An 18,902-nucleotide genomic window follows, 5' to 3' on the forward strand; every position below is an offset into this window, starting at 1 on the left:
TCTCACGGACTCTCCCTTCCTCCTGCGCTGTGTTACTTGTAATGCTTGGGACACCTGGCAATCTTATCTAGCTGGGCTCAGGACTGCTGAGTTAATTGATGAGACACATCTCCCTTTTGCTTGTAGCCTCCTGTATTAAGTTCTCTCTTAGTTGTAATGGTGAGGGCCCTGCCTTTATTTCCCCCCTTCCCCTCTGGCTGTTCATTCCTAGCTGCTACCTAACCCTTCCATCCCTTTACTTTCAGTGTCTGTGTGTCATCTTTCTGAAGTGGGTCTTTTGTAAGTAACATATATCTGAGTCTTGTTTTCTGATCCATTCATCCACTCTATGTCTTTTGTTGGAACATGGAGGCCATTTAAGTCTAATGTAATTATTGATAGGTGTGTAGCTATTGTTATTTTTTTCTAACTCTTCTTTGACTTGCAAAATAGGCAATTTTATTGGCTCACTTATCAAAGGTCTAATGGTAGGGCTGATTAACTTGCTGCAGTTCATCCAATGTCATGCATATTTTTTGTTTTCTCTTAGCTTTTCTGGAGCCATCCTCACACTTGAATTAATTTGTCTTTTTAAAAGTCTTGTCAGCTGTTTTCTTTGTTGACCTTTCTATGTTGCTTTTCCATTTGAAAAACTTCACTTTCTAATTATACAATAACCCTTACAATTTCATAATTCTTACTGACCAGGGATACCCAATGACTCCAATTCTCCTAAATTACATCCTGCTGTGGGTTGCATGTTCTTTAACTGACAATTTGAATCTTGAATATGTTTCCATAACTTCTGTGGCTCTTTATGTGCATGTTCAATCATATAAACTAGATTTCCATTCTATACTTTCCAGACATTGCATCCAAACTGTGACATTAGTTCTGGACTATCAATTCGAAACACTTGATGATCTAACTGGGCAATAGAATTGCTTACACATTTTTCCATGCAGTAATATCATTTTTCTGGCCTGAGGAAGGGGCTGGAAGTTCATATCATTTCATACTGAGCAATTCAGCTAATTGTTAAGCAGCCAGCCATTCAAATTCACCTTCAAAAACCAGACTAAATCTGGGACTGTTGGGTAGCTCAAGTAGCTTAGCAGGCCTTATCTTAGTAGGTCAGTATCTGTTAGTTTTCCTCTCCACTCACACCACAGATGCTTTTCACATACCATGTACTCATTGTTCTTGGTCAGAATAGGAGAGAGCAACTACCACAACCTTTCTAGCCACAAAACCCATGCCTGCCCTTCCTGGGTTTGCCCTTTCTGATTATTTTTGTGGTTCTTCTCTGTGCCTTTCTTATTCTCTTCTCTTGTCTGTTGATGACTTTTTATATTGCTGTGCTTGATTTCCTTTCTCTTTATTTCTTGCATATCTCATGTAGTTTTTGGTTTGTCATCTTATGCTTCCTGTAAGCCAAGCTACATATGTAGCAATATATTATATTCGATGGTCTCTTAAGTTGGAACACACTGAAAATACTATAATTTTTACTTATGCCCTATGCACTGTTTTTGTCATTATATTTTACTTCTTTTGTGTGTGTGTTTGAGTATATCCCTTAATTTATTGTTGAAATTACATATGATCTTACAACTTTTGCCTTTCTACTAGCCTTATAGTTGGTTGATCCACTACTTTTATTATGTGTTTGTATCAGTGAGATTTTTCCCTATATTCTCTCATTCATGTTTTTTAAGCATTTCTTTTATTCTTAGAGTTTTCTAGACAAAGAAAAAAACTAAACTGGTTCATCACCATCAAACCAGCATTACAAAAGTGTTAAAAGGACTTCTCTAAGTCTCCTTCAAGTCTTCAATGATAGCCTTGCTGGGTAGGGTATCTTAGTTGTAGATTCTTGAATTCTAACACTTTTAATATTTCCTGCTAGTTTCTTCTGGCCTACAAAATTTGTACTGCAAAATCAGCTGCCACTTTCATGGGAGCTCCCTTGGACATAATTAACTATTTTTCTCTTGCTGCTTTTAAGATTCTCTATATTTCACATTTGGCATTTCAGTTATAATGTGTCTTGGTGTGGGCTTCTTTGGGTTCATCTCGTTTGGAACTCTCTGCATTTCCTGGACTTGTTTTCTAATTCTAGGTTAGGTAAATTTTGAGTCATAATTTCTTCAAATATGTTTTCAATTTTTATCTCTCTTCTCATCCTGGTATGCTCATGATACAAATATTTTATACCTAATGTCATTCCTGGAGTCCCTTAATGATTCTAATTTAAAAAAATATTATTTTCTTTTTGCTTTTCTGATTTATTTTTTTACACTTTCTTGTCTGACAGATCACTGATTCAATCCTCTGCATCATCTAATCTGTTAATTTTCTCTAATGTAGTCTTCATTTCAATCATTGTATTCTTCATTCTGAATGATTTTTTTGTTTTATATTTTCATTTTTATGCTTCCTATAGCTTTATTGAAGTTTACACTTGAGTTCATCTATTCTTCCCCTAAATTCATTGAGCATTTTTATAACCAGTGTTTTGAACTCTTCATGTGGTAGATTGCTTGTCTCATTTTGTTTAGTTCTTTTTCTGGAGTTTGATCCTGTTCCTTTACTTGATACAATTTTCTTCATCTCCCCATTTGGCTAACTCCCTGTGCAGATTTCCATGTATTAGGTAGATATGCTATGTTTACCTGTCTTGGCAGAGTAGCTTTCTATATTAAGTGTTTTGTGGGGCCCAGAAGTGCAGTCAGTCTTCCTAGTCACCTGAGCCAGGTGATCAATTGGTATTCCTTATGTAGGTAGTGTGTGCTTTCCTATTGCAATTGAACCTTGATTGCTGTTGGCATGATGGTGGGATGGGATTGACAATGGCATTGACTACAGTGGATGAGCTGTTGTGTGGGTGCTGACCCCAAGTAGTAGTATTTGCTGTGGAGGAGTCGGGTGCTTGCTGAGTCCTCCCCTTGCATGTGCCATTTGTGGAGATGACTAAGTGGTATCTGGTGTGGCATGAAGCTGGCCACTTGGTTGCTAGTTCTGGGTCTCTTTGGAGGGCCTGTGGTACAAGCCAAGGTCAGCTGCTGCATGTTAGCCCAGAGTCACGTGGTAGGAGCCAAAAGTGATCTACAGTTGGTTGCTGCCTATTCTGGTCTTGTAAGCACCTGGGACAAGTTACACTGTAAACCAAGGCCAGCTGCACAAGTACCTGGCTTGCAGCTGCTTAGAAAGAGGTATGGGGCCTGCCAAGGCCAACCACTGCTTGTTTGCAGTTTATGGACCTTTGAGAGATTTTTAGGAAAGTCCTCATTGTGAACAGAGGAATACCACTTGTGTGGAACATGTACAAGAGGAAATTTTGGCCAGGCTCATGAGTTGGGTGAGTTTTTAGGGAATCGCCTAGAGCAAATGTTGTTGGCCAAGTTAGTGTACTATTCAGATTGGTGCCTGCCTATGCCTGCTGGCTGGGTCGGTGGAGGGCTCAACAAAGAAGCAATGCATATGCCTGCAGACAGCTGCTCTGACCTCTGCCCCTTCAGCCCTCACTCTGAAGTTAGTCAGTTCACCTCGTCCCTGTTCATCCCTGGTGGTTTCTGAGCGGCTGCCCCAGCACTGGAGCTCAGAGTGAGTGAGTTTATGAGTCTGAGGGCTCTTTAAAAGGAATGCCCGAGACTCCACAAGGCCTTTGTTTCACTCAGTCCCAGTCCCTGCTGGTTTTCATAGCTAGATATTCTGGGGACTTATGTCCTAGGCACTGGAGACCTGGTCTGGAGTGACTGATATGGGGCTGGGAGCCCTCAGTACTCTGGGGAGACCTCTGAGATATCCTGTCTCTTAATTGCTGTTTTGCAGGTTTGGGAACTGCTCATTCTGTGTCTCTGCCCTTCCTACCAGTTTCCACATGGGTGCATCTTTATGTCCTCAGTTATAGAACTTTTAAGCTAGTCTTCTGGTGGTTCTCACTGGTGGTTGTTCTGTACCTTAGTGTTAATTTTGAAGTGGCTGTGGGAGGAAGTAAGCATAGCATTTACCTACTCTGCCATCCTGATAAAAAGTCCTGTGATTTTGTAATGTTTTGGAAACCCAATTGATATTTTACATTTTACTCAACTATGAGTTTGAATAATATAGCACTTAATATCTCACTTTCTTGCCAATTTAATCAGCCAAATTCTTCTTTCTCAAATTTTGCCTTATTTTCCTTCAAATGTAATTATGATTACTTAATATAATCCTCTGTGAATTCACAATGTAATAATAGTTGACTCTTTTCTGGTTCTCTTTGAATAGATAGTCACCTCTCAGTTATTTTCATTCATTAGCACTTTCATATTTGAAAATGTCAAATATAATCCATGTTCTATACACAGCTATATAAAAATTACAGAAGAGGTTCAGTAATAGAATCACTTCATAGTGTTATTTTACATTTAGTAGAATTAAGTCTTCACCTCCCCATTTTAGATATTTCTGAAATGTTTATATTGATTTTCTAATAAAAATATTGTTGCCATTCATAAGAAAGTATGGTAAAATATTTTATTATTTTATCCATAAAGTGCCTCCCTGTTAGTAAAAGAAACTATTTTACTAATAGGTTAAAACTGCAAAACATTTTGAAGTCTTTGAAATGAAGAAGTTGTTAAAATATGGATTATGACAACATTTCCATTCAAGAATATATTCTAATAACTTTATAAAATTGCTAGTTAATTATTACCTACAAAGACAAAAGAAAAACAACTCTGTTGATAATTTAACAATATAAATATCAGGAAATATGTACTTGATTTCAATTTTACCTCCCCTTACCAAATAGAATCAATTATAATATTTTTCATTATAGAGGACTAATCAGTTTCACAAAACTGGCATGTGTTCAGGGCAAAGTATCATGATTCGGATTTCAACTTGTAATTGCTAAATGTGCATCCTTTGATTTACTGCTTTATGCTGGATTATTTTAGATACAACATTTGAAGAAATATTTCTGAAATAATTATTTTACTCTTCAAATTGTAATTTTGTTTAATCAGAGGGAAAACAAAGGCAATGTTTTCACAAGAAGGTTTAAAAACTTAAACTATAAAGGAGGAAAAAAATCTATCTTCTAAGATCTACAACCAGTAATCTTTTCCATCTTATCTATTTTCAGCCATCTTTGCTGTGTTTGTCTAAGAAAACTTCCTACTAAGTTACAATTTTATGCCAGTTTTGAACAAAGATTATTAGATGGTAAATTATATGAAACAAGACAAATGAATAAAATATAACACATGGCAGAACAGAGTGAATGAGGAAGAAGATAATAAGTTGATGAATGTTTCATTAGGCAATAACTTACCTCCTCAATTGCTGCATTGCTAAATCGGATACTATTAGTGTGAGTAAAGTGTGTCTAATGGGATATTAAAGCATGCAGATACTTTCTTGGATCCCCATAGGTTTAAATCAAGTTTGGTAGAGTACAAATAGACAAGAAAACAGCTAATAAATATAAGCAGTAACTGCTAAGGGCTCCAAAAAGCTAAGAAGAAAGTCATCAGTGAAAGGAGAAATGATTGTGATGTGAACAGGGTTATTTCATTTATGCCTTTTTCCTACTGCCAATGATAAAAATCAACCGTTTCATAAGTGATTTTAATCATGAATTTAGGTGTCAGCTATAAATAGGTTCTTTTCTGAGCCCACATATTCCAGGCTCATATATGCATAGAGATTTCTATATGAGTCAATATATGCACATAGTAAATGGATATTTGAATTAAAGATTAGGTTCTTTTCTGACATAGCTTTAATATGAAAATACTTAGTTTTACATTATAATTGAGCCTGTAAGAGGGGGAAACTCTGAGCAGCAAGGATTGCATTATTTTGATTTGAGGAAGGTCAGTTTAGTCCCACCACTAGCCAAATCTTGAAGCAAATAAAATCAGATATTTTATTGAATGGATTTGAGCATTTGATTCATTTGAAATGCTTTAGCTAGAGCTTCCTAAGCCTCTCTTCATTTTTTTTGAGTTCTTGTCTCTTCATTCTTTTCTGTTTGGTTGTTTCTTTCTTCCTTCTTGTCCACTCCATTGATTTGAGTCCCAGTTTTCTTTCCATCACTATTGGTTCCCTGTGCATTTTCTTTCATTTCACTTAGTGTAGCCTTCATTTTTTCATCTAATTTGAGACAAAAATCAACCAGCCTCTACAAAAAAGAAAAAAAGAAACTCATTGTTTTTTAAAATAATTTATTTATTTATTTGTTTTATTTTATTTTATTTTCAGACAGAGGGAGAAAAAGAGGGAGAGAAGCATCAATGTGTGGTTGCATCTCATGCACCCCTTACTGGGGCCCTGGTCTACAACCCTAGGCATGTGCCCTGACTGGGAATCGAACCAGTGACCCTTTAGTTTAAAGGATGGTGCTCATTCCACTGAGCCACACCAGCCAGGGCTATGTTTTGATAATACAATTTCCTGAATCATATATGTAGATCAACTTAAAAGTTTGGGGAACTTGGGGGAATTCTTTCAGCTTCCAGTCTTTAGTTGTGAAGTGTTCTTCCAACATAACCTTCATTAGAAAGTATCCCTTCCTGTATTTTACAGGATGAATAATAAGTATATTTCAAAATGTATATAATATATAATAAATACATTTTTATCATTACATTCAGAAATGTATTTTCTCATTATAATGGGTAGTTTTAATTTACTCACTAGATCATTATTTTTTATGATGGTACAATTATAGTGCTTTGAACTGTGTATTTTATAAAGTAAAACTATCCTTTATATAAAATGGGAAGTTGGTCTTTCCTTGTTATTCTCAACTGTGGCATTTGACCTTGGTAGGACTTTTTTATTCCCTTCCATAGGAATTCCTGGAAAATGAATTGTTTTCCCTAGAGTTCTAGCACATCTATAAATGTGTTCTCACAGTGGTGTTTATACTTCGGTTCTGTTTAGGATCTGTCAAAAATTTGCCACTGTGCTGCTTTCTTATATGTAAAATGAACTGATTGGGAGAGACTACTGATTTTGACATTTTAATTTTAGTAAAATATACTTTTATGAAACATAATCTACCTCCCCTTATTTCTGTCATCTAGAGTTGCTCTGCCGACCCCAGGGATTTGTCATGTAAACAATGGAACAGTGACATGAGAAGCACTTGGAGGTTCTTCTCAGCTACAAAAACTATGATTATTTATAATTTAGCATAATGGAAACTTTTCAGGGCTTTGCCTTGTTCTCTTTTCTTAGAATGTACTCCTTAATGCCAACATACTTGGAAGCTTTTTAAGAACCTATCTTTGAAGTTCAAACTCAATTTCCTTTTCTCTGAAAATGCCATTGTCCTCCAATTAGTCTCTACAGTCCTTATAGTTCTCTAGTCTGTAATCAGTGTTGCCTATCAGAAAATGTTTGTTTAACGGAGTTATTGAGGGGGGAAACAAAAGAAATATAACCAATCAACACTTTGATTAAAGGCTTTGTTACTAGCAGAGTCAAATAAAATAAGGGTTTACAGGAACTAGTATAAAGGACACATGGACAACAACTAAGGGGGGTGGAAATGGGAGGGAGGTGGGGAGCACTGGAGGGGTGGGCTGGGATGGGAGTAAAACACAGAAAACTGCACTTGAACAACAATTAATTTTAAAAAATTTAAAAAGAAATATGGAAGGAACTCAACATCTACTGAATTACTTTTTATGAATCTTTTATGCCAATTCTTTTATGAACTGCTAGTCTTCAAAATTTCTGTTGTCAGTAATGACCTCTGCCTGGTATTATACATTTATTTCATACTTTATTTTTTTGGGTAGTGATCAGAATGTATCAGATGCCTTTTTATTTTTTTGTTTAATCTTTCTTGCTTTTTATTAAACTTACTGGGATGACATTGGTTAATAAGATTATATAGGTTTCAAGTATCCATTTCTGTGATACACGATCTTCATATTGCATTGTGTGTCTTTTTAATGTAGTACTTTGTTTTGCTCATCGGCACTGATCAGATAGTGTATTAGTCCTCAGAGAGAAAAGCAACAAAGGTTTCACTGCAGAGAGTACAACAGATTCTTTTCTGGATTAAGACACCAGCTTCATTAAAAAATACAGACCTCAGAAATATGAATTTGATTAAAAGTCAGTCTTCACAATGTGCTCTTTTATCTACTTCTGGCTGTCAGATAGCTTTGGAAAATTGAATGTGCTTAAATTCCTGAGCTCATTTCACTGAAACATATCATAGGAAAATCCTAGGTCTAGGAAGTCTAGAACTGCCTCAATGCTCTTTGATAGGGTAGAAAACAAGATATCCACATAGAGAATCAGTTTTATTTCAGAGGCATTACAGTGGGGACAGCTAGGAAACTATTAACACAGGGCAACAAAATTAACGTACATACATCATGACACCACACATACATCTGCCTTTAATACTCAGTGTGTTTTAGGATGATAAATATCAATGCAATGGGGAATTAAGAGACTTGCAAAGGTTGAGTAGAGAAATCCCAACTGATTTATCTTTAGGAAATCTAATGATGCTAGTTAAATAAATAATGAAAATATTTGTTAAAGGTAATGAAGGAAAACCTGGTATTTCAGTATGAAACATACTTTTTTCTTATTACAGTAAATGGGGTGTATACTTCATCTAAGGGTTTAGATTATTGCACATGTTTATCAAGATTCAAAGGGAAATGGTCTCTAGGCAGAGTTAAATGCGTTTGAATAAAATCTCTCAATGATTCTTTCACACATATGCTGAAATAAGCAAATATGTTTTAAGAATGGACTGTGATTCATTCCTCACATCATCTACAAAATAGATTTACTACAAGACTCAAACGATGGAAAATCTATAACAAAACATAGACACAAATCCTTGAGATACGGCATTTGGAAGATGTCTCAAAATACAACTTCAAAAAACAATTTATGAAGAAAAAGGATAAATTGAACTGTAGAAATTTTAAACACTTCTGTTCTTCAATGGACATTAAAGTAAATGAAAAGACAAGCCATAGAGAGAAAATAGTTGCAAAACATATATGGTCAAGGTATTGTTTTCAGATTAATAAAAAAACAAAACAAAAAAAAAAAACAAAACCTCTCCCCAAACTCTCACAATGCAACCATAAAGAAAAAGAACACTGAATAAAAAAAAAGGGTCAAAAGATTTGAACATACTCATTAACAAAGAAGTTTTGATTTGTGTTTCCCTAATGCCTATTGATGTGGAATGCCTGTTCATGTGCTTATTGTTCATCTGTATCTTTTTTTTTGGTGAAACATCTGTTCACCAAAAAGTGTTTGCCCATTTTCTAAATGAATCAAATGCTTTTTAAATGATGAGTTTTGAGAGGTCTCTGTGTACTCCAGACACTAGTCCTCTGTTGGAAAAGTGGCTTGCAAACATTTTCTACCAGATCATATTTTATTTTGCCATCCTCTTCAGAGGGTCTTTCACAAAGCCAATGTTTTAATTTTATAAGCCCAGGGTATCATTTTTTCCATTTATAGATGGTGTTCTTTTGTGTCAAGCCTATGAATTCTTTGCCTACCTTTAGATCTTGAAGTGTTTTCTCCTGTCAGGAAGAGAAGTTGTTTTTCTGTTGATATTTTGTTGGAGTAGAGTGGCTATTGTCAAAAAGATGTTTTGTTTTGGTCTTTTGGCAAGAGAGAAATATTTTTTTCAGAAAATTTTGTTTCTGTGCAACTGGAAGTTCCAGGTTGAATGTTATGCAGTGCTTTGTCCTGTGTATATGGGAGACAATAAAACAGAAGCCAAGGAACTCACTAATGATTTGTTTCATACATCCCACAGTCCCTAGGCAGACTACCTTGTCCTCTGTACCTTTCAGAGACTTCCTAAGCATTTATTGTATGTCCAGTGATTTTTAGTTGAATGGGAGAGGACCTGGGAAAAAGATGGCTACACCATTTGTGAAAAGCAGGAATCCCAAGTCATACAATTTTAACATAGCAAAAAGATAATATGCAAAGCTCTATATATTTACTATTGATTTCATATTATACTGGGAATTTAAGATGATTTACCCAGTTTTGTACTAAGAAACCTTATTGAGATGTTACAACACTGAAAATTAAGTGGTGAGATCAATTGTTGTTGAGATTTTGTTATCAGCAGGATACTTATCCATTCATGCATTTGTCCCTTGCAGTTGAGGTCTCTGTATGTGGTCTCTGTACTGTGTTAGATGTTGGGGATACAACAGTGATAAAAATGGATGGAGTGTTGTCCACATAGAGTTTGACATAATCATATACAATCAATACATCATATAAATATAAGGTATAATCAAGAGTAATTGATAGGATAGGTATCTACCATTTATTGATGGTAGATACCCTATTCCAGTCACTCCTTTAAGAATTTGTATAGATTATGTAATACAAAGTACTATAAGAAACAAAAATCACACTTCAAAGTTACTATGAAAACAGAGAAAGAAATATTGGTCAGCAAACAATATACTATAAACACTTAAAAATTTTTTAGTATATGTAATTAACATCTCTGTTTCAAAATACTCATCACAATGACTCTATCAATTTACCTGAAAGGAACTTGAAACATATTTCACCTTCTCTGAGTACCTTATACATTTTACAGAATAAAGAATTAATTCTCTTATTTTTGTTTTGTTTTCATTAGTCTTCATACAGAAATGTCTCTTCAATCAGGTCACTACCTTGAGGCATTGAATCAATCTGTTTGAGGCTTGTGATGGATTGCGGTTTTGTTGCTATCATTTCCCCAGACTTCAAATTCTTCCAGTGGTGAGCCGCTGTTCCCTTTTGCCTGTTGTGGTATCTGTGGAGCTAGAGGGCTTTTCTCAATGTTTCTTCTCTGTAACATTAGTAGTCCCTTCATGCTTGAGTCACACAGAATGGCTCTCTCCTCAGTCTTGCTTAGACCCCAGCCATAAATTCCTGTCACTTGTCACTAGATGCTAAGGTCACAGTGGGCTCAGGGCAATCTCTATTCTTTTGGTTGAGCCTCAGTCTCAGACAAATGCTGTGAGCCTGGGCCTCAAGGGTCAAGCTCTGTCAGCCACCCTGTAACCATTATGTAATGGCATCTGTGTCTTATATGAATAATGCATCTTGGATGGAAGAAAATATTAGTTCATCTTTCAGTAATAGCAAACTTCTGCAGGATCCTAAGCCAAGAGCTTTTCTTCCTTTCACCCAGAGATAGATGAATTTTGCTTCTGTGCTTTTCTCTGAAGCAGTAGACCTTTGCCCAGGCCCTTGAAGAGAGAGAAAAGTTGTTTAGTTCCTCATGAGCAAATGGGTATAATTTCTACCCATCTCCAAGAGGAAAGTTAATTATATAGGAGAACTTATTGATGCACTGATTCCTATCATGTCTACTATTACAATATTTCTGCTTGTATAATGTGTTCACAGTCACAGTTTGGTATGGTCCAAGATGTCTCCTCCCCTCCCCTCCCCTCCCCTCCCCTCCCCTCCCCTCCCCTCCCCTCCCCTCCCCTCCCCTCCCCTCCCCTCCCCTCCCCTCCTTCTTTACCCCCCTCCCTTTCTACCTACCTACCTACCTACCTACCTACCTACCTCACCCCATCTCTGTCTCTCTGTTCCCCGGCTTTTATTCTCTCACTCCTCTTGCTCATGCCACTTGTAATTTATATATTCCTCTGGTGATGCTTCCCCTTAGCTACATAGCCTAGGCTAAGGCTTCTTTCATACTTAGAAATAAGCAGGGTCTATATCCATCTAGTTGTTTCATTCCCCCCTTGCAGGGTAGCTTCATCAATTTAATGCAGAAAATAAAGTAAAAGAAACTTCTTACGTTCAGCTTCAAGCTACAGCCTCCAATCCACTGTTGTTTCTGTAGAGAAAATAATCATCAAACCATCATCTGTTCTCAGTTGCTTTAGAACACAATGGCCTGGAGATTTTCCACTGTCATCTCTGTAAATCATTAGGGTTTAGAGGAAACCTGAAAAACAGATAAGGATCTAGGTACAGTACGAGTCTGATTAATGGGGGTCAAGAAAATATTCAATAAATTCCATAAAGAAGGCTGCTTTCTGTGAGACAATGTGGCATAGCCAAGCATTGATTTAGAAAGATTTGTATGAACACTCTTTTCTTCTAAATAAAATCTTTGAGTCTTAACACGACCTGATACGACATTTGCCTGAAGCAATCTTTTACTCTTTCTATTGGGAAATCTAGATGTAAAATACTCCCTCATTCTCAAAATAGAGTTTCTAACAGTAGTACATTTTTATTCTTATAGCATTATGTGTGGAAGATCTGCAGGTATGTAATACACGAATTTCAGTATTTCAAGTGGATTGAGACTGGCTAGATACACTGACATGTACTCAAACTATCAAATTGTATTTTTCACATGATAGCACATGAGAAATGGATGTCCTGGTTTTGAAAACCTCTACTTATTCAAATAAATTATAATTTCCTCCACTCATATCTTAGTACAACTCAGCCAAATTTCTGTTCAAAACTCCCTTTTCAGTCCCTTTATAAGTTTTATTATTATGAACTTTCTTCAGTTGTCTCTGACCTAATGTACTGACATATTCAGACCATAATATAATACACCTTAAGTGTACTCTGAAGCATAGGGCACCTTTTACAATGCTCCCTAGAGAAGACATGCCAGGTGCATACCTCACAGTGTCCCTCTCAGCACCCAAACATGCCTTATCAGGATCTGCACTAAACATAGAAAATCAGCATATAGTGATTATATGCAGTCATACAATTAGCAGCAATGAACTAAAAGCACTTGAAAATTTCTTCAATGTTTAAAAGATAACCCAGAATAAATCATTTAAATATAAGTATCAGGGTGAGACTTTTGGCTTTGACCAAATGAGATCAATAAATACTCTCATCAAAGCAACTACAAGGCTATACCAAGTGGACAGGAGCAGTTCTTGCAGCATGCTGGAACTTGACCAAAGGCATTGGAAAGCTTGAGAAATGTTTATCTTTACAAATATGCTGAACATCAGACAGAGTCTAATAGCTTACAATAGCCAAGATATGAAAACAATCTAAGTGTCCATTGATGGATGAATGCATAAAGCAGCTATAATTTCTCTCTCTCTCTTCCTCTCCCTCTCTCTCTTCCTCTCTCTCTCACAGTGGAACACTGTGCAGCCATAAAAAGAGAATGAAATCTTGCCATTTGCAACACCATTGATGGACCTTGAGGGCATTATGCTAAGTGAAATAAGTCAAAGAAAGACAAGTATCAGTATCACATGATCTCACTTATTTGTGGGATCTAACAACAACAAATAAAGTTCACAGATACAGAGAATAGATTGGGAGTTGGCAAAAGCAGGGGCTGAGAGGTGGACAGTGTTGGTGGAGGGGGTCAAAAGATACAAATTTCTAGTTATAAAATAAGTCATGGGGATGTAATGTGCAATGTGGTGACTATAGTTAATAATACTATATTGTATATTTGAAAGTTGCTAACACAGCATACCTTGAAAGTCCCATAACAAGAAAGAACATTTTTGTAACTATGTGTGGGGACAGATGTAAACTAGATTTATTGTGGTGAACTTTTTCAGTCTGTATCAATATTGAATCATTATTCTTTACACCTGAAACTAACATAATGTTATATGTCAGTTATACCTCAAAAAATTATTTTGACTTCCAGACTCCCTAGAAAAATATCAGAGATTCCTGGGAGACCACAGACCACAACTTGAGAACCACTGACTTGCAGCAGAAGAAAAACATGAGAGAATGGGTATAAGATGTGTATAAGTGTTTTAAGAAAAATAAAGTAAGGCAGTTCTTATCAATTGTATTTATCCATACATGCATTCAAATTACGCAAGCAGTGTTTATTTTGTGCTAATTTGTCTTTTCAAAGAGCTTCTCTAAATCATTTGTCTAATTGCTAAAGCTTTGTGAAACCATCCCTGTCTTTTTCTGTAATCACTCAATCTCCTGCAATGTTGACCATGTAGTAATTAAGAACACAATTAATAAGAGTTGATTAGTTTCTAGCTCTTGGGAACAGATTGAAAAATTTGGACAGAAGGCGTGTACCCTTATGTAATCTAACATTATCTTAGGCACAACTCATTATTTTTAAAGTACTCTGAGAAGAACCTTTAGCTTTAAGAATTAAAATTAAAACCATTGGCATGTTAGTTACTTTTCCATTTAATTATAATGAAATAACACAGGACAAATGGCAGGGTTTACACAGTAAACCAAAACCTGGAAGGATAATATCTTTCTAACCTTTGTACATATCATTTTAGCATCTGTCTCTATGTTTATAATCTACTTAGCATTATGTTCAGGCACCATTATATTTTGATCCAGGTTTGAAGATGGCAAGAACATAGCAGAAGATAATTATTGATAAGCATAGAGTGTTATTCCATTACAAATAATGTAAAAGAAGAAAAGACCACTTATCTTCATATAAGTCCAGTTTTATTATAATTTCAGTTAAGTCCATGACCTTGGACACATCAGTCAGTTTCTCTGTACTTTCAGTGACTCATCTATCAAATAATAAGTTAAACTAGATGATATGTCAACTTGTTTATTTTTAAATAAGTTACAATTAACAATCTAGATCATGATGAGTAAAATGATTATTATATATAGAGTAACAGTCTATGATCTATGAACAAGAGAATTGATGAATTATTTTAGTCACCATTGTGTTGGTGTGGTGATCTTTTAATCACTTCCTGGCAGATATTAACACGTCCAATTTAATTCTACATACACTTAGATGTATATGGTTTTATCTTTTCTTTTCAAATGTAAATATTTAGATTAAATTTTTTTCTTAGTTTTTGTAGGAAAATGGTGACTTAATTTCTCCTCTTGTCTCAATGTCATTATTGACTTCGCTGTCTAAATTCAATGTTAACCTTGTAAAGAAGTACTAAACCTACTGGGTGATATGTGATAATTTCATCCTGTTTTATAAGTCCCAGATAAGCATGCATGATGCATGGCCAAAAACCATGAGATTGGTGGGCACATGGAAGTCAGTCTGTGTCTGTCTCTCTGTCTTCCCACAGAGCCCTCATCTTGGTCTCTCTTTCTGTAATAGGCAGCTGTGGTGCTTGGTTAAGAATTAGACCCTTTTTCCAAGCGTGAAGCAAAAGAATGCCAACGACATTCAAAGTTGACATTTCTAGCCCTGATCAAAATGAAACAGTGCGAACTACTCTGTAATCTCTGCACTTGCTTGTACAGTTACCCTATAAATCTACTTTATCATTAATAGGATATAAATTATATATACCACAGTTTTGGATGGGATGAACATCTGTTTTTTTTCCCTTTCTAGCTACTAGTTGCTGTTTCCCCTTTGTCATCAAAAGAAACCCTGATTTTCCTTTGAGGGAGGCATTATTCCTATTCTGCACTGAGTGTGTCTGGCAGAGTTGACACCAAACCAGCATCAAGGTGCTACTGTGACTGAAGCTAAGCCAATCAGCAGGTCCCCTAGGAAGAGGGATTATTTTCAGGGAGGGCTCCTGACCTGCTTTGAGCCAGCTTCCCAAAAACCTTGATTTTGTTCAGTGTGTGTAAGTGTGTGTGTGTGTGTGTGTGTGTGTGTGTAGACAGCATCTATCTTGTCTGTTGTGGTAGCTGACAGAATAAGGCATAGGCTGCAGCGGCACGGCAAACATCTTTTCCATGAGATGAGTCAGCCTGTAATCTCTGATGGGGAAAAACAGCAAAATAACTGAGCTGCTCATGATGAAAAGTAAAATTTACTTTCCTTTAAGCCACTTCAAAAAGACCATCTTATCATTTTCCATGTAAAAATTTCACTCTAATATGTAATACCATGTAACTTTGTCCTGTTTTTACCTTCATGGTTCTTTATTTGTGGATTATCTGAATAAGATTTTTTTACTGCTATTTAATTTTTCCCAATATCCCTGTGAACTGAGGACATGCAAAATATTTAGATATGTATAATAGATCATTAAAAAATCATTTAGTGTTCTCAATAGCTCATTTACTTAATAAAGCCAAAAGAAGTCTAGTAGTTTATTTTTCGTATGTGGTATAATATCATGGTTTGCTAGAGGATTTTGTGTGTTGTCTAATTCAAATTACACATTTAATTTCCAGTAATATTCTGTATTTAATTATAAATTTTTAACTTTTTTGGTGTGTAGTTCATATACTAAATGAAATACTAAAAAGAAAACCATGGATACAAGTTACATGGAAAGAAATTAGTATACATACCAAAGCTCTATGGGGATAATTTAATTTGATCTTTTTACATGTTTTGGAAAATAATTTTTAATTATAATGTTGCTCATGTGGAGTTATACTAACTATATGAAAACTTATAGCTAGGCAGAACCTTTGTTTAACATTGACCTTGAAATAGTTTTTCTGGTTTTTGCCAAGAGAAGATTTACTCATACTTTAAATTCAGTAGTTTACCCAGCCTTACATAAAATTTATCTTTTGAAACTGCCATTATGGTATTTTCCTTGGGATAGAGCAATATTTTCTGACAGAGTAATTGAAGTTTTAGTTATATGTTGATACTGAACAGCCTGAGGCTCAAAAGTCAATGCTAGACAAATTCTTATTATCTACACTCTCCAAAAATGGCTATGACAGCAAATTAATCATGCGCCTCATTTCAGAAAGATGAAGAAGGCAAAAATGAAGTGTGGCTTCTTGACGATGGTTTCAGTTAGTTATGAAAAAGAAGCTAAAATCTTCTCATCACGTTAATAATCTTGAAATTTTCAAAAAATAATGCAGCAAGAAAATGGATATATTTCTAAAAAATTGGTTGGCTCTGGTGGGTGGTTCAGTTGGTTGCAGCCTTGCCCCACATACCAAAAAGTTTTTGGATTTGATTCTTGGTCAGAGCACACACCTCGGTTGCAGGTTCGAGCCCTGGTCAGGGCATGTATGGGAGGCATATTATCAATATTTCTTTCTGTCTCTACCCCATTCCTCTCTCTCTAGAATCAGTAAACCTATCCCTGTGTGCAGATTTAAAAAGTGTGGCTAATGGTCATGTAGAAGTATGTGATACCATGATGCTTTTCTCACTTAGAGAAGCATTTTTCAAGGTGTAGTCCTCGGCCTGGCTATACCGGAACCACCTGAGGTGCATGTTAGTAATGCTGTGTCTTGGGCTACCTCTGAACTGTGGAATCGGATGATCCGGGTTGGGACTGAGGGGTCCAGAGCTGTAGTAGAAACACCCAGGGCATCCCACACTTGTCGAAGTTTGAAAACTGCTGACTGGGAGCTCGGGATTGACTGAGCCACCATTACCTTTATATCATGAGGTGAGCTAAATTTTTCCCAGTTGTCCACCTTCTTTACAATGAAATTTTAGACAGTCCATAGTTGAACTGATTCTATAAAACTTCCTTCATACACTGAACTTGAACTTTTAGACATCAGCTAGTGAAATATATTAAAAGCTATTGTATGGTGGAATTGGCTCCCAGCTGACCGTTTTGCTTTAGCAGAGTCAATTTATCTGTTTTTACAGTGTGGCTGGTGTACTTATGGCAACGTAATTGCCTTTCCCCCGTGTTGCAAAAAGAGTGTAAAACAAGAAGATTAAAAGAAATGATTCTCAGTGAGATGTAATGCATATGAGAAAGAAGAGATTATTACAATTATATTAAATAATAAATATTAATGTCATCCCAATGTAAGTTATTACATTTCCAGGAAAAAATAAAAGAAAGTATGTATATGATATATTAGAAATACATTTTTAAAACATTGTTTAAAAAGCATAATATAATTAGGAATTTTTAAAAATATTTTTTCTCTTTGGGATTGGAATCTGTCTACCAACCAAACTACCTACCTACTTACCCATATATATATGTATATATGTGTGTGTGTGCATATATATGTATATATGTATATATATGTGTGTCTGTGTGTATGTACACACACATATATAAATATAGATATATTTACATATATATATATAATAATTCAAATTCCTCATTTTTCCCAAGAATTTATAACAAATGAAATTAAGTGATTGCCTCTATATTTAATATTGGGTCTTCATTCATTCAGCAAATATTTATAGAGTACCTACTATGTTGCAAGCAGTATACAATATAGGAATGAACCAGAAATAACAAGGCCCAAGCTCTCAGGTGACTTCCATAGTGGTCCAGGTGGAGAAACAGTAGGGAAGTAATCAGTGAATATCTGTTAGGAAATGATAAATGCTATGAAGAAAAATAAAGCAGACTTGCATGTTACATGGTGTGGTTGGGGAGAACCTCGCTGATCACGTGACATTTGACCTGAAAGAAGTAAAGGACTGATGAGCCACGTAGCTGTTGCAGAGAGCACACTTGGGGTAATAAGACACATACAAAGTCTTGGAGGCTGAGGTTTGCACAGTGAAACTGAGGGACAGAAGGGAGGCCAGTGTGGCTACAGCAGGGTAAGAGGGGTGTCTGGAAGGAGATGAGATCAGAAAACTAGCAGGAGACTAGATCACAGAAAGCCTTGTCTACAAGCATTGTGAAGACTTGAATTTACTCCCGGTCAGGTGGGGAGCCACTGCAGGTCTGGAGAAGAATGATGCTGTGTGGCATGGAAAGCATTGCTCTGACGTTTGTGTAGAGAGCAGGCTATAGAAGGACAAGAGTGGATATAGGGGTAGTGTTACCAGGCTTTTAAAACAGTCTACACTAAAGTTAATGGTGTCTTGGACTAGGGTGGTCTCATGGAAATAGGGGGAAATGAGTGGTTTCTGGTTATATTTTTATAGTATGATTTGCTGTTAAATAAAATGCTAATATGAGAGAAGGGAAAATGACTAAAAATTTCTTGTTCTAAAAGATTGGTGTTGTCATTTACTGAAGTGAGGAAGGCAGAGGAGCATT

General features: G+C 35.9%; 1 pseudogene; it reads right to left on the reverse strand.

Annotated features, from left to right (window-relative positions):
• Nucleotides 1-570: 570 nt before the first annotated feature.
• LOC119047241 (pre-mRNA-splicing factor SPF27-like) lies at nt 571-17,304 on the reverse strand (annotated as a pseudogene).
• Nucleotides 17,305-18,902: the final 1,598 nt, after the last annotated feature.

This window comes from Artibeus jamaicensis, unplaced genomic scaffold (assembly GCF_021234435.1).
Source record: "Artibeus jamaicensis isolate MK-2021 breed Jamaican fruit bat unplaced genomic scaffold, CSHL_Jam_final contig_3243, whole genome shotgun sequence".
Classification (NCBI taxonomy): domain Eukaryota; kingdom Metazoa; phylum Chordata; class Mammalia; order Chiroptera; family Phyllostomidae; genus Artibeus; species Artibeus jamaicensis.